Source organism: Rhinolophus sinicus, chromosome 9, assembly GCF_057876585.1.
Source record: "Rhinolophus sinicus isolate RSI-liver-muscle chromosome 9, RSI-T2T, whole genome shotgun sequence".
In the NCBI taxonomy this organism is placed as follows: Eukaryota; Metazoa; Chordata; class Mammalia; order Chiroptera; family Rhinolophidae; genus Rhinolophus; species Rhinolophus sinicus.
The window spans coordinates 32,084,845-32,101,266 of record NC_142509.1 but is presented as its reverse complement, the minus strand read 5'-3'; the positions used below and the strand labels follow the sequence as shown (position 1 = coordinate 32,101,266).

General features: G+C 46.2%; 1 long non-coding RNA gene across 1 annotated transcript; it reads right to left on the bottom strand.

The window, feature by feature from the left end:
- Positions 1–7,183: 7,183 nt before the first annotated feature.
- On the bottom strand, positions 7,184–12,829 carry LOC148757331 (uncharacterized). The gene is made up of 3 exons (XR_016022456.1): positions 12,465–12,829; positions 9,288–9,379; positions 7,184–7,435 (listed from the first exon to the last, which is right to left on the bottom strand). It is a non-coding gene; the product is annotated as an uncharacterized LOC148757331 (long non-coding RNA).
- Between the last annotated feature and the right edge of the window lie 3,593 nt (positions 12,830–16,422).

Below are 16,422 nucleotides of genomic sequence, written 5' to 3'. Positions count from 1 at the left end.
ATGAACTTGAAAATGGGAAATCAATAGAGAGAAGAAATGAAACGACACACAGGAAGCAAACGACAAATCCAGAATCTATTATTTATTTCTACAATAAGTCAATAGCATAAAAAAAGAGTTGTGTTGGAGATGGGGCGCTGTTCTAAATGAAAAAATATCTAAGAGGCATATCAACCAAATATAATATGTGCACTTTATTTGGAGCCTAATTAGAAAACAACAACAACATGAAAACCTTTTTTTCATCAATCAGGAAAATTTGATTCTAAACTGAGTATTAGATGATAGAAGAGATTCATTGTTAAATTTGTCAATGTGATAATAGCATTGAGGGGACATTAAAAAAGAAAAAGTCCGTGTTAGTTAGAGGTGCCCACAGAAGTGTGTAAGGATGAAAGAACACGATGGCTGGGATTTCTTTTAAAATTCTCCAGCAACAAATTTTAAACAAAAACAGGGTCTGACCGCCCCTCCCCCCAGCTCTTTACTTTTCCTCAACTTAATCCTAGACCTGTCAGATCTCGTGTTTATTTAAAATTTAAATAAAATTTAAAATCCTACATTATTTTGTATTAATTTTGATTTTTTTAAAAATTATTACATTAAGATACTATTATCTTGATGACCGAGTTTGTTGGTGCCCCCTTAAATTCTATGGGAGTGAAGCAACAACAGTCGTGGCCTTGAACTCAAGTGGCCTTATTCCCTGCCTTGGGGCGGCCCTCCTTGGGGGTAACCAGAGTTGGTCACTGTTTTCTAGGTAATAACCCACTGAAGGTTTCACCACCATCCACTCTCACCACACCTAAATATTTAACACCCTCTTCCACCCTTCAAGGAGCCATAATGGAGGACATGGGCAGTCCAAAGTTAGGACATGGTGGCTTGTGGTTAATTAGGAGTCTCGCCAATGGGGAACACATTTTTTACAATCCCTGCCTTGAATGGCAGGTCCACCCTGCGAGGCTGCCTGGAGTTTTGCTAGTGTTTTCAAAGCAGCTTAAAAATACCCATAGCCATTCCCAGGGCTCCTGTCCACGGCTTACTCTTCAAGCCCTTACCTCCACCCACTTCTAACCTGATGGAAGCCACCTTCTCCTGCCACGACTCCTACTCCCACCCCCACCCCCAGGGGGGCGCCTTATGGATTCTCAGGGATTGATTCCCTGCCCAACTGCCAGCAGAAAATAGAGACAGCTGAGTCTTTCTCTGACTGAGCACAAATGCGATGCTTCCTCGCTCTCAGGTGCAAGAGTTCTTGTTCAATGTGTGGCATTCTACTTCACATGTTCCTAAAACCCTCTTGGAAAAGAATAAACTGTCACACTGGGAAGAGCCCTAAAGAATAAGTGAATCCCATGCCTCTTAACTCTTTTTAGGAGGTAAATGATTAAAGCTCTGGGAATCAGATGGATCTGGGTTCAAATTCCGACTCTACTGCTGTGGGTCTTTTGATAAGTGATTAACCTCTCTGAGCCTCTGTCTCTTATCTGTCAAACAGGGATAAAAATAGTATCAACCTCATAGGGTTATTGAGACAGTAAGTGAGGTGATTACCTGTGAAGTGCTTAGCATAATTCTTGGAACAAAGTAAGTGCTTAATACATGCTGATTTCAGTGCTTATTTTGGGGGTCACCTGTACCTCTTTGAGGATCTATAAAAAGCTATGAAAGAACCCTCAGAAAAATATACATCAAATGTTTGTACTCTTTTACATTAAAAAAGAACTACATATGTTTTTAAAATGAACTGAGACAGGCATTTTATATTATTGTTGTTTATATTACTATTAACATATTTTAATTTGTGAAAAAGGAAAAATAATAAAAATACCACAGGAGTATACAGTAAAATAATTGAACAGACGATGTGTAAAATAGAGGGAAAGCATTCACTTCCTACCTCATAACAGAGAGGTCGTTCTGGTTCCCAGCATTTCCTCCACCAAGTGGCTAGGCTGATGCCCATGGCTTGGATTCTTGCAAAGCCAAGAGTAGTCACGGTAAATACACGTCGTTATCCTGTTTGTTCCACTCACCAAGATAGACTAAATTCTTCCTCACGTTGCTACGCAGACTTCATACATATTATTTTTAACCATCACTGTTTTCTTCTGATTGTGCAACTGATACACGCCTTCATATGTGGATAAAGTGAAAAAGAAAGTGTCATAATCCAGCCCTAGAGACAAGCATTGATACATTGGTATACATCCTTCCAGAATTTGCTCAGTGCAGTTACAACGTGTGTAAGTACACATACCCGGTGTGGCAGGACATCTACAGAGAGGCGGTTTGTCACATGGCTGCAGGTAGGAACGTCCACATCCCACACACCTGGTTTTGCATCCTGGCTCCATGTCCTTGAGTGACCTTGGACAGTCCTCTTAACATCTCCCAACCTCATTTCCTCATCCGTAAAACAGAGAAAGTAATCATAATAACTAGCCTGAAGAATTGTTGCAAATCTGAAATGAGTTGATGCATGTAAAGGGTTTTTCCACCTGGCCACAGTTGACATCTGGGGCTGGATAATTCTTTGATGCAGGGGCTGTCCCATGCATTGTAGGACTCTTAGCAGCGTGCCCAGTCTTTACTAGAGGCCAATAGCAAGCCCCTCTCCCACCGGTTGTAACAATCAAATCTCCAGACATTGTCAAATGACCCCTGAAGGGCACATGACTCATCCTCCCTCAGGGAAAACCACTGCCTTCCCACAATACCTGGAACATAGTAAGTGCTCAATAAACCCTCCCTTAAATCATCAGCATTATAACAGGGTACCCCATTACTGAACATAAAACATTCAATTGTTCAATTAACACAAATCGACTGGTATTTTAACTGTCCATGAAGGAGTCCATTTTTTAATTTACTCATAGGCTTTTCAGACCAAATCCTCAGTTTAACCTCAGATGCAAACTTCTCCTTAGAAGAGCTTTTCATCTGTACAATATTAAACTACTGGTGAAATACTCCATAATGATAGGATTCAGCTAATTTTATTGGCCCTAACCCTCCTGAATCTCTCCTTTCTCTGCCCCTTCCCCCATGCCGGTGAGAGACAACGTGGAGCCCACAAGGAACATGCTCCTTTTCCCCGCTGTATACACCTAATTTCTCGTCCCTCGTTTTGCATTGATCGAGGTGTTTTGCCACGGAGCTCTAGGAAGATGGGATTATGTGTGTGCATGTATTCATTCGCAGGCTGGTTAGGATCGAAACCCCCGGGGATGCATTTGGAAAACGACCGAATTAATCACTTATGATCTGCATTCGGTGCACATTATCATAATATTGATATAATACACACACTGTTCTTTGCTTATTTCTATATTGAGTGAGGCCCTGCAGCAATTTTGAGGAAATTTGAGACTCACGCACCTGGCTAAACGCTCTCTCTAAATAACCCCAGGTCTCCTGGTTTGCAAGGATTGGCCTAAAATGAGTTACAGTTGCCAGAACATTTTTAAGTAGGGAAATAAATTAGAGTGGTAATAATCATAACAATTATATAATAAATGTTAAAAATTGTAAGTTCCCCAGCGTCCTTAATAACTTTATTTTGGTGGTGGTTGGGGGGGGGGGGCGGGATGTGGAAATTCCATCGCGGGTTTCTGGTGACATCATCAGGCTGAAGTGAGAGGACAGGCTTCTAAATTCCAAATGTCACCAAGGTGCCGAATGAGGTGGCACTTTGCCTTTCTCAGCCGAGTTTGCTGGGCTTGAATTATTAAAGTCATCGTTTGCAAAATAAATTTAGGACTTCGTGAAAGTTTCTGGATTGACCATCTCCGTCTTCCACCTTCTCCCTTTCTCTCCCTTTTTCTTTCTCTCTCTCATTTTCTTTCTCCATAAGGGAACCCAAGGCAGCCACAGCTGCACAAATCATCCAGATGCCCTCACTCCCAACAATTCCCCCATCTCCAGCTGCAGGCAGAAGAAAAATAGGGCTAAAAAAAGGGATGACAGCATGTCCCCAAAAAAGAGACCCTTCCAGGAAGCCCTGGTGACCGGAAGCATGTGAAAAATGCCCTAAGTGCCCAAACCTACATGCTGGGCTGTAGGGTTTGGTCTGAGATGCATCCACTCAGTACACAGATGAGAACTAAGGGTTCAACCATGTGCAAATCAACGTGTTTCACAATCACGCTAGCCATCATTCCTATGCCAGGCGCTGTGCTAAACACTTTGCTTGTATTATCTCACTTCTCCCACAGTAGGGACTATTATCCTATTTCACAGATGTGGAAACTGAGGCTCAGAAGGCATAGATCAATTGCTCAAGGTTACAAGAGCTGTAAGCAGGAGAGGTGGGAGGTTAAAGCCAAATCAGAGTCCCTGCTCTGATGCTGTGGACCCATGATACTATGTAACTAGGACACACTGTATCCTTGCAGGATGAAAAGACTTTCAAATTGTCAAGGTAGGCCTGCAAAGCTGATGCAGTAATGCATGATGTGAACAAATTTTAGCACAACCAGAATATGGATGTTATGGAATTGAGCCCTAACGAGCGTCTAAGTGAGTTCTCTCCATGACGATTTGGAAGCTCCTTTATGTCAAAAGTCAGTGCTATGATGTTATCAAGCATAAAGAACCAAAGCAGAGTTTACGCTCTGACCAGCTCTCTCTGTTCCTTTTCAGGGTACCACCAATAGACCATCACTTGAAGTAATGGCCTGTGCTCTATTCCTCTTCTTGTTGGGTCACGTGTTTCCCAACCTCCAAGGATCCCCATTACAAATGGCTGGAAGCCCAGGCGATGGTTAGTCCCAGGTTTGAAAGCTGACTTCCCCTCTCACCAGTGTTGTGGCCCTGAGCCCGGGACTCCGCCTCTCTGAACCTCAGTGTGCCCACCTGTGAAGGGGAGGGATGGTAACAGCCAGGGTTACTGTTAGTCTGTACCGTGCCCTTGCAAAATTAGAAAAAGGCATGCCTTCCCCAAGTCACCTTACTTCTTCCATGTTGGAAATGTGTCTTAATATACTGATGTCATTAAAACAAGACACTCTACTGCCATCTGCTGGAAAGCTGTTGTAATAAATATATATAATGCGCAAAGGTGAGCGTGAATGGCATCCCCTTTGTGCAGTGCATGACCGGCACAACTGTACATGGTTGACAATAATTACTCACTGGATTGTTGGGGAGAGAAAATTCGATATTGCCCCCAAGTGTTTACTTGGCACTTTAGTAGACATGGCTCACCTGTCCTCAGCAAATGCTCGTTGCTCTGTTAAGCTCTGGCTCAAACAGGTTGGAAGATGGTATTTCTTCTGGACACTGATCACTAGAAATCTCATGTAGCATCATCTGGCTTGGGGGATGGTATCTCCGAGTCAATCTCAGCCCTTATCCAAGTTTCCACGCTTCCGGGCAACTCTGGCTGACCTGAACAACCACTTTACACTCCTGAACACGTCTCCTTCTCCTGACTCCTGGAGAAGAGACTAAGAACTTTCTGAGCCTTGCTCTTAGAACTCTGGCATTTCTTTGGTGCTTTGATTCTCTGAGGCTTCCCGGACAGCCTTGCAAAAGGTTTAGTATGTGGGGCAGCCGGTTGGCTCAGTTGGTTAGAGTGCAGTGCTCTTAGCAACAGAGTTGCAGGTTCGATCCCCACATGGGCCACTTATGAGCTGCACCCTCCACAACTAGATTGAAACAACTACTTGACTTGGAGCTGATGGGTCCTGGAAAAAACACACTTAAATAAATAAAAGTTTAAAAGAGATAAAAAGGTTTAGTATGTTCCTTCAGCTTTGCCCCTGGTCCAAAGTTTCCTAGAATGGGTTAAGAACATGGTGTCTGGAGTTCAACAAATACTGGCTTTGAATCCTAGCTTTTTCATTTACTGTAATTGCTGTGTGACCCTGGGTGAATAATTTAGCCTGGCTGTGCTTCACTTTCCTCGCAGGTGAAAAGGCAAGACTTATTCATCTATCACAGCAGTGTGGAGTGAAGACAAAAGGAGAAAATGTGTTTAAAGCCCTGAAGAGTAAGCCCTCTATGCATCAAAATTATTATGACCATTAGCGACAGGAAAAAATATTTCAGAGTTTGTTATAGGTCGTCCATTTCCAGCTGCCCATCGGATCTCTGATGACCTTGTTTCCTGAACCCAACATTAGAACCCCAAATCTCACAGACCTAAAAAGAAACAAAAAAACAAAACATGCCTTCCCTGAGTGGTTTATGTGAAAAGCTAAAAGTCTCAGTATGTTTACTTCTGCACTGAAGGCACCACACAAAATCAGATGTCCCCAGCTTCTGTGGGACACAGAGTTGCTTCACTCAGGAAGTGTTTTTTAACTTCACAGCTGTTTCCTCTTCAACAACAAATACTCTAGAGATATGAAGGACGACGCATGGGGACCAACCGGGATGCTTTCCTCTCTATGACACTCATACTGCTGCAACCGTTCCTCTAATCATTGCATCCTTTTTATTTTCTTGGAATTTTAGGCAGGATCAGGACATTTTCTCTGCCCAGTTTCTCCTCTTATGTTTTCGGTCTGCTCCATCCGCCATCCATGGCTCCAGACTTCCAGAGCCTTCTCTCTCGGCCTGAGGCTCTGTGGCTTATTGAAACGCCTTTGGTACACAGAGTCCATGCCTAGGTTGTTACTGGCTAAAAAGCAGCTGTTTTTGGATGACGGTTTAGTTCATTCTGGGGGACATGAGCAGGGCAAGGAAGGCCAGTCTGCACGCAGATGATCCAGAAAGTGCCGAGCCGAGGCAGCTTCTGCAAACTGCCTTGGCTGTGTGACTTTGAACAAGTGGCCTCACCTCTCTGAATTTCCCCACACTTCCGTTCTTAAGTCTCCTTAAAGGCAAATGCAGCAAAATTTTCACAAATGTGTTCTGCTTGAAAACTGGATCTTTGGAGGAAACTCACCTGATCTCTGAAGTCTATCTTTCAGCTGCTGTGTGACCTTAAACAAATTACTTCCCCTCTCTGGGCCTCAGTTTCTTCATTTGTTGAATGGGGATAATGGATAGATCCTATCTCCTGGACTTGTTGTGAAGATTAAAAGAGATAATACTTTGAAAATGCTTGGCGAAGTGTCTGACCTGGGGTGAACACTCCATAAATCTTAGCCATTATTATACGCCTTTTAATAAAATGGAGGCTTTCTGGGGATTGAAAAATAGAAGAAAAAGAAAAAAAACCATGAATGAGCCAAAAGCATTTTGGAAAACTGCTTTATTTAACATGTTCTCGATGTATCTGGCTGGTCTTTTCCACTAAAAAAAAAAAAAAATTTCCCCAAGGAGGCCACAGTCTCGGCACAGCAGGGCCTGCCCCAGGCCACACAGTAAGTTTGATTCGAGCTCCCAGGAACGAAATCCAGGCCTCTGACCCCACGTCAGATGGTCAAGGCTCCCTGCTCTCAATCACAGCCAGAGATGTCACAAGGAACGGTGCCACATCCTAGGGGAGGAAAATGAGATTCCTCACTTGCCTTGATCTGACCGGTGGCCCCCGTCAGAAAACAAGTTCAGCACCCTCAAAATCTCCCTTTTTGCCTTCTGTCCTCCAATTCCTGAGTACCCAGGCCTCTCTGCAGTGCCCCAATCCCCAGCTGTTCTCCAACCCAGGAAGGGACCAAAGCAAGCCTCCCGACGCTGCAGATAAGGTGGGGGCAAAAATCTCAGTAATCCAGATAAATCATATTTTGATGCAATATATTTTAAAAAATCAAAATGAATGCAAAAAAAGGTCCACGATGATGAATAAAATGTCACCATTTTAAATAAAGAAAAAAATCGCTGGCCAGGATAGACCCTCTCACCTGCAGCTCACAAGGTAACCAAAGGGAGTGAGATTCAATTCTGCCCCCACCCCCTGAGCCTAGCCCCTTGAATTTCCTGCGAGGGCCACAGCCATAAATTTCCACCTTCCCTCCCTGGGCGCCCCCCTTCCCCACAGAGGTGAGCTGGGGTGAACAGCACAGAGGCTGTTTGGAAGGCTGAAGAGGACTTGGGTTAAAGAGGACTTGGGTGGGACATTCCAACTTTCCATCTTGTTTTTGAACTCCATCTAGGCTTCTCTCCTTAATCAATAAAACAGGAATTAGGTCTCAGCTCCAAGAGTCGCTTTCTGTCTTCCCGTTTATGACCTTGGCCACCTCGCAGCCCTTTAAAGTTGCCGGGCTGGCTTCTTCAAATACCTGAGGTCGCAGAAAGCAGGTAGAAAACAGATTTGGGAGTTTCCTGCCGCGAAGTGGGCGGGCAAGCTCAACGGCCGGCTCCCTCCACGCCAGGCGTTCTGGGCGCAGAGTGCTCGCTCGCCAAGAACTTTAAACTTTTTTCTTTGATGCCCCTCTTTTTTTTTGAGGTGGGGGGAGCGTCCTTGTGGGGAGGGGGGAACAGCGGGGAAACGAGGTGCTGAAGCAAAGTCTTTCTGCTCTCCTTCCTCTGGCTCCAGCTCCGCCCTCGCTCAAGGGGGAGGATTCTGAATTCCAGACCCGGAATCCTACACCTTTTGAAATTGATCGATTTTATCCGGGAGCTTCAAATCGAAACCAGGAGAGGGGGCTTTGAAATGTCAAAGAAAAGTTGCAAAAGGAAAAAGGAGGTGGGGTGAGGAGGGGGAGATAAAAAATAAGAGGGGTGGGCAGACAGAGGTTTTCTTCTGAAAACCTACCTTTGTACCGATTGGTAACCTTTTCACCCTTTCAGCGGTGGTGGTGGGTTCCTGGGAGCTCTTTGAAAATCGGATGAGAGCTGTGGACCCACCCCCCCCACCCCCCAAAAAAAATGCCCTTTAGGGACGTGCAACGTTTGCATTCAATTTCTGGAGGCCGAGTGGAACCGTTTTTGCTCCATTCGGGAAAGTTTTTGCAAAACCCTCTGCTGGGCCATTTGCATTGGAATTGAACAGTCCCCAACTTAAATTTTGGACGAGACGTGTTTGCCTGGAGTAATCTTGACCTAATTTTTTAAAATTATTATTTGGAATAATAAAAAAAAAATCCAGCCACCTTCTGGAGAAGGGAAGAGCTGGCAGGCATGACTTCTAGCGGGGGAGTCGGGTGTGGCCCCAGACTCGGAGCATGAAAACCTGGGCAAGTTGGAAGCTCCGCCCGCGTCCCTATTTCCAGCGAGGCCACCTCCTCAGGCTGGTGACGCCCGCTGCCCCAGACCTTTCCTTCTGGTTCCCAGGACCCACACTCCGGCAGCGAGGTGCTGGGCCAGGGGGCTTCTAAAATCGGCTCTCTCTCTCCTCTTCCCTTTAGGCATCAAATTGGTAAGACCCCACCCTGGCTGGTGCCCAAAAGTACCTCTTTAGGCGACGGGCACTGTGGGAGGCCCGGAAAATGTAGATTCGGTTCTTAGCAGGGAGCTTCCAGGCTTCTTCAGGCGGCCAATGGGGCTAAGGGGATTGAAACACATATTTTAGGAGTTATGGCAAACCTAGTTCAAATTGTTTTTAATTGGAATTTTGAAGAGCTCCAGATGGCTAGGCACCCTGGGTCTGGGCAGGAGAAAGTGGGTGCCTGGTCTAACCCAGACAGGGCTGAGCTCACTCTGTCACTTTCTTCTCCAGCAGCCCAGGGCTGGCGCTGCAGGTGAGAGGGAGGCAAAATGGGCACTGAGGGTTCTGGGGTCTCTGAGGGCAGCTCCCCCAAAAGGCCAGTTGCGGGGGGGGGGAGGCATTGAGAGATTCATCAGCTTAGGAAACACGGAAGGTGCATCAGACATAAATGTACAGAGATAAACAGAGAGGGATGAGCATCGAGCAAAGACACAGAGAGAGGAAGAGACGCAGGAAAGCCAGAAACTCGGGAACAGTGGCACAGAGCTGATGGAAGCAGAGGGAGAGCAATAGACAATGAGAGACACACAGGGAACTGCAGAGAGAGACACAGAATTACAGCATCCTGGGTGACCAAGCTGTCATACGGACCCTCACCTAAGTGAGGGGCTAAGCCAGAGCTAGAATGGATCTCCTGGACCGACAGCTCCCGTGTCCTTTCCAGGGCTTTGGAGATGGGAGACTTGAGTTCCCCCCAGGAGAGTTACAGGACGCAAGTTCAATAGGAGTGGATCAGGTGGGTCACTTGCCCCTGGAAGCTGCTATGGGGTGAGGGGGTGAATCTTTGCCTTTGAGCTTCTGACCCCACTCATCTGCCTCTGCCTCTGAGCTGCACTCCCAGGCAGAGGGAAAAAAAACAAGCCATTGGGCTGGACACCTGGGCAGACCCATCCCTGACACCGGGGCTCCCAGGATGAGGGTACCAATCGAGGTCCACATACTCTGAGAACTTCCAAGTTATAATCAAGCTGGCAAAGTATTAAGGAAACGTGTGCTATCATCTGACAAGTTGACACGTGTATCTTTCTAATAACCTGGGAGGCCAAGTGGACTTGAGTTCTGTCCCAGAATCTGGTAATGTGGGAAGAGCTGACACCCAGCCTTCCCTTTACGCCCCACCGCAGTCTGTCTTTACCGAGATAGACGCGGTGCACATGTGTGGACACCCCAGCGGGCAAGTCCAAGCCTCATTCACATCCCCTCAGCAAACAGCCACCCCTTGACTGTCCCCCAGCCTTAGGGGTGAGCATGAGGGTGGGGAGATTTACCCTCCAGGGATGGATCCACGGGATCGGACCACGCAGGATCTGGATGCAGGGTGGTGCCCGTATGGGCAGAAGTCTCTGTGTCCAGTACCCTGAACATGGGGTATTAGTACTAGGGGGATGTGCCCCTGCCCCTAGGAGAGGGGCATACTCTGGAGAGAGGCAGAACAGAGCTCGCTAAAGCATAGAGACCCTCTAGTGGGGGACTGCCAGACCCCACTGTAGATGCCCCCCAGAATACCCCCCCAATCACTGCAAACCCTGCTGTGGGTGCTTTCTGACACACACAGCTTACCCGCTCTCCGAGGCCCCAGCCACACTCAACTCCTGCCATGGCAGACGTTTCCTCTGGGAGCAAATTCTGCAAGAAACTCAATCTGCTGTGTACAGAATTATGGGCTGTTCTTGGCTGCGGCCTCCCCTCGCCCTCGGTGCAAACACAGACATCCACACAGAGCCGAGCGGGCTTTGCTGCCGCGCCATGGGGCTTGGGGCTATGCCGGGGAGACCGACCTCTCGTTTCTCCCTTTCTGGGGCTGGAATCCTCCCAGCACCAAGCAGGGAAAAACAAAGGCATTCAGGAGCAGACTTGGAGGGACACCCACCTTCCCTTCTCTGGTGCCCCCCACAGAGATACAGCTTGCCCTGCACCACGGAGAAGGCCTCTCTGCCTCCCTTCCCAGATCACAGTCCAGCTGAAGTTTCTGAGGTGATCCCCGCATGTACTAGAACCTCCATGAGGGCAGCCCCCACCCCACATGGTATGCAGTACTGTATATGTCTATACCTCTGTCTCTCTAGACCTGTGTGTGTCTGTGCATGTGGGGGTGCAGGGGGCCTCAGTTTTCTTCAGGTTATCCAAGATGTCCATGACCCCAAAAGGGGTTTGGACTCCTGGGCTAGGCGGTTGAGGGTGTTCGAGGGCAAACGGTGCCCAAGGTCACCAGTCTGTGTGCAAGAACCTTCGTGACAACGTCGTTGCTAGGTGACTGACTACATTGCGATAGGGTCATCGAGAAGAACACGATTCTGCAAATGAACCAGCTACCACCTCCCGCAAAAACATGGATGAATCTCCCCAGCGTAACACTGAGTGAACCGAGCAGACACAATAGAGCTCTGGAGATGCCACTTCATTGACACACGCGGGGAACCCAGCTGGACTTGAACCACGGTTTGTCTCACCCTTTCAAACTCCCGAGGGCTACGCTGTTTAAATTACTCTGCTAACGCTGGTCTTGGAATGGTCCCCGAGAGTTTAGGACGGAGAACCTGCCCCCTTCGTAATGCTGAGAGAGGCAGGGGCAGGGGACACTTAACGGGGCAACATACCCCGCATGTGGGGACTTAACTAGTCCGGGACAGTGCAGACAGAGGGGCGAAGGGGCTCTGGAGCATGGAAAATAATTATTTTCCAGCCTGGATTATGGTCCCTTGGAGCACATTAAGGTTTGAAACTCAATTCTGACCATTCCAAGAAGGACATTTAAAAGTTTGGCTCTACCATCACTCTACTCTTCCTTTGAAAACTAATTGAAGAAAAACAAAAACAAAAATCTTACAATCCCCCACCCGCCTCCAAATCCTTTAAAAAGGCCACAATATGACGATTCAGGCAGCATTACTGATCACAACTTGCCCAGAGAGGTTATCCTAATAATCCTTTGAAGTACGACTTTGCTTTCAACCCTTCCAAATATACTGAATAGCTATGTATATATTTCCCTCTGTTTTCTCCCTCATTAAATTCCTCAGATGCAGGAGCCAAAGGAAGCCTCCTGCAGAACCCAATTATCTGTGTTCCACATGTTTGGTTTTTAATAATAAAATAAAATGAAACCCAAAGGGCGCAAGTCTTCTGACCAAGCTTTTATTACCTGAGCAGAACATATGTCGCAGCCACGCATGGGGAGCGCTTTCTTCTCTGACCCGATCTGTCCAGGAAAAAGCTCTTATCTTGTCCCCTGACCCCATGGAGAGAGAACTCCAGGGGACTGCTCTGGAGATCTCGTCACCCACGTTTGGCTCTTCTGAAAGGGCTGTAGGTTCTTCTGGCAGAGGGTGAGCTCCAGCTGAGAAGTAGCGGAGTCCAGAAGTAATTAAGTTCACGATTCAAAAATGGGTTTTCATACAGCTTAGGTCACTACATCTGTTCGCCCAAGCTCCTTTGTTTTCCTGTTCATTAATTCAAGAAATATTTATTTTGAGCATCTATTGTGTGCACTCAGTGTGCTGGAGCGAGGGAGAAAAAGAACAAACTGGATGGATGTGATTCCTTTGTTGGAGAGGTAGCCATTCCAGCGAAAAGATCCAGACAGAAGCAAGCAATATACACACACACATATTGTGTGTATATGTGTGTGTGTAATTATCTGCATAGTACTTAATGATTTCTAAAATTATATAATATATAATTATATATACTATTTTAGAAATTTATATGCAGAAAATCATATCTGTATACACACACATATCCTCACTCACTATAATTCTCTCACATGATTTTGTTTTATTTTCTGCATACAAGGTGTGATCAAATAATATGGTGAATGTTTAAATAAAAAAATTATTACAGTAAAAGACACATTGCCATTAATCCCCCTCAAAATACTCCCCCCTCACTTTGTACACACTTATCCCATCGTTCTTGCCACTTTCTGAAGCAGTTCTGGAAGTCCTCTTCCGTGAGTGTCTTCAGTTGCGCTGCTGTGGCTGCCTCGAGGTCCTGAATCGATTCAAAATATTTACCTTTCATGGTCATTTTGACTTTGGGGAAGAGCCAGACGTCGCATGGTGCCAGATCCGGTGAGTAAGGTGGATGAGGACACACCGTAATGTTTTTGTTTGACAGAAATTGCCGTACCAGAAGCGATATGTGACACGGAGAGTTGTCACGATGGAGAAGGAAACCGTTTGCTTATTTCATGTTAATGTGTTGTTCGTGATCCGTGATTGATGCCACACTTTAAAACACACCTTCTCTCAACCGTAGCTCACACCCGACTGACTGCACCGAACAACCTGAAACTTGTCACACACACTGTTACTAGGGTTCCACGTGCTGCTTCCTGTATTGAAGGTCCCTGCCTTTCTGTTGCGTGGCACTCGGCAGCAGCATTCACTGTATTCTTTGATCACACCTTGTAGTACTTAATGATTTCTAAAATTATATATGTGATATTATATATGAATATATATTATAAAATTGTATAAAATTACAAATAAAGTTATATATATGTATATAAAATTTTAGCATCGTTACATACTATGTAGAAATAAAATCACGGGAGAGAGAATCATGGTGGGTGAGAACGTCATTTAGATAAAATGGGGCTGGAGAAGTCCTCTCTAAAGAAGAAAGCTTTTTTTTTTAAAAGACAGATTTACTGAGTTAAATTTACATATATTAAGTTCACCCGTAATCGTCATACAGTTCAATGCGTGTTGACAAATGTGTACAGTTGTGTAACTACCATTGCTACCAAGGTGTACGACACATCCCTCGCCCCCAAAAGTTTCTTTGAATTCCTTTACAGTCAGTCTGCCCTTCTCCCAGCCCCTGGCAACCACTGAGCTGCTTTCCGTCCTATAGTTCTGCTTTTTCTGGAATGTCACATAAATGGAACTATGTAGTATGTAGTCTTTTGTACCCGGCTTTTTTCACTTAGCCCAGTGCTCTTGAGTTGTTGCACGTCTCATCCGTCTGTTCCTTTTCATGGTTGAATAATATTCCTTGGTATGGACGTACCACAGTGTTTGTCCATGCTGTCGCTGATAGACACAGGAAGTTGCCTCTAGTTTCGGGCTATTGTGAGTAAAACTGCTACAGACATTCATGCCCACGTCTTTGTGTGGACATAAGTTGTCCCTTCTCGTGGATAAATCTTTCGGCATATAATTGCTGGCTCATATGGTAACTCTATGTAGACCTTCACAAGAAACTGCCAAACTGTGTTTCCAAGTGGCTCCACCATTTTGCGTCCCCCCCAGCAACAGGTGAGCACACCGGTGGTTACACATCCTCACCAATACTCGACATTGTCAGACTTTTTACTTTGGGCCATTTGAGTGTGTGCATAGCTTTTCCCTGAAGACTGGTAATGGTGAGCATCTTTTCAGGAACTTGTTGGCCATTATTATATGACCCTTTAATTTTTTTATATGTTTATAATATATTATAATGTATATGTCATGTATAGGCCTATAATTATTTAACACATATTATATAAAATATATTTGAATTACTTCAATGCTGATAAGAAGGCAGACATGGGAAGAGGCAGGGAAGACTGTTCCAGGCTGAGGGAACAGCAATGACAAAGATCCTGAGGTGGGAACCAGCGAGGGATGGCTGAGGAGAAGAAAGGCCAGTGCAGGGCTATGTACCTCACAAAGGGAAAAATAGAGTCCTTCAGACACTATTGTTGCATAACAAACTATCGCAAGACTTCACGGATTTAAATAACAGCTCTCTGATTATGCTCCTAGATTCTGAGAGTCAGGAATTTAGACTGGGTATTGCAAAGATGGTTTATCACCATTTCACAATGTCTGAGACCTGAGCTGGGGAGGTTCCCATGGCCAGAGGTGACTTGATGACTAGGGCTAGGAACCTTCTAAAAGCTCCTTTGCATATGCCTGGGGCCTGGATAAGGACCACTCGGAGGCTGGGCTCAGCTGGAACTGTCAACAGAGCACCTCTACTTGCCCTCCTCAGGTGGTCTGACTTTCTTACTACATAGCAGCCTCGGGGGTCCAAGCAGAAGTATTCCAGGGAGCAAAGCTGAAGCGGCATTGGCTTTTATGCCCCAGCCTTGGAAGCCACACATCACGTCTGCCCCTTCTCATTGGAAGAAGCAGTCCAAAACCTGCCCAGATTGAAGAGCAGAAAAGCAAGACTCATGATTGAGAGTGTGAAGTCACATTGGAGAATAAGATGGAGGATGGAGGAGATTGTCATGGCAGCCTTTGGAAGATAGAATCAGCCACAGAGTCAGAGCTGGTCGCGATGCAGCTTGTTCTGCTCAACAAATGCTCCTCACGGGTGATGAATAAGCATGTGGATGAAAAAGACCCTGTCCCTGAACTTGAGGAATTCTCAAGGCAAATGGAGGAGATGGCTATATAAATAAAAACCATACTGTACAGACTTCAACAGCATGTATCACATTAGGCTGTAAAGTCCCCAGGAAGTAATCCATATCGCCTGGGAGGTGGACGGGGGCTTGGGCTCTGGGGCGTGTGCAGGAATTTACCAGTTAAGCAAGGACAGTGAGAGCATGAGAACCAAGAGCCGGATCAAACAGTGGTTGTTCAGGCAGGAGAGGAGGGTGGAGATGAGGTTCGCAAGGCAGGCTGAGCCCAGGTAAGAAGAGGTTCCAAGTGAAGGCTGGGCAGTTGGACTCAAGCACATGGATAATGGAAAACCACTGGGGGATTAAGTGCTGTGCTCAGGTGCCTGCTACAGGAGAAGCCTTGGGGGGGGGGGGGGCTAGAAGGGCGGATGGATTGACAATTGACAAGGGATATGCTAAAAGCACAGACGCCCACAGGGAGGTTTATGTAGCAGTTCAGGTGAGAAGTGATGAGTACTGGGGCCAAGGATGGAGAGAATGGCACGGTTAGGAATCTGAGTAGTGGTCCCCAAGAATGGGGAGGAGCTAAGGGGAAGGAGAATGTCCCACATCTGAGCAGCTGTGCACCTCATCAGTTCTCAACCCCGACCACGTACTTGAGTCACCTGGGGGGAGCTTTACCCAGCCAGAAATGTCCGCTCACACCAACTCAGCTCAACCCAAACTTTCAGGTTGGGCACCAGGCATTGGTGTCTTTTAA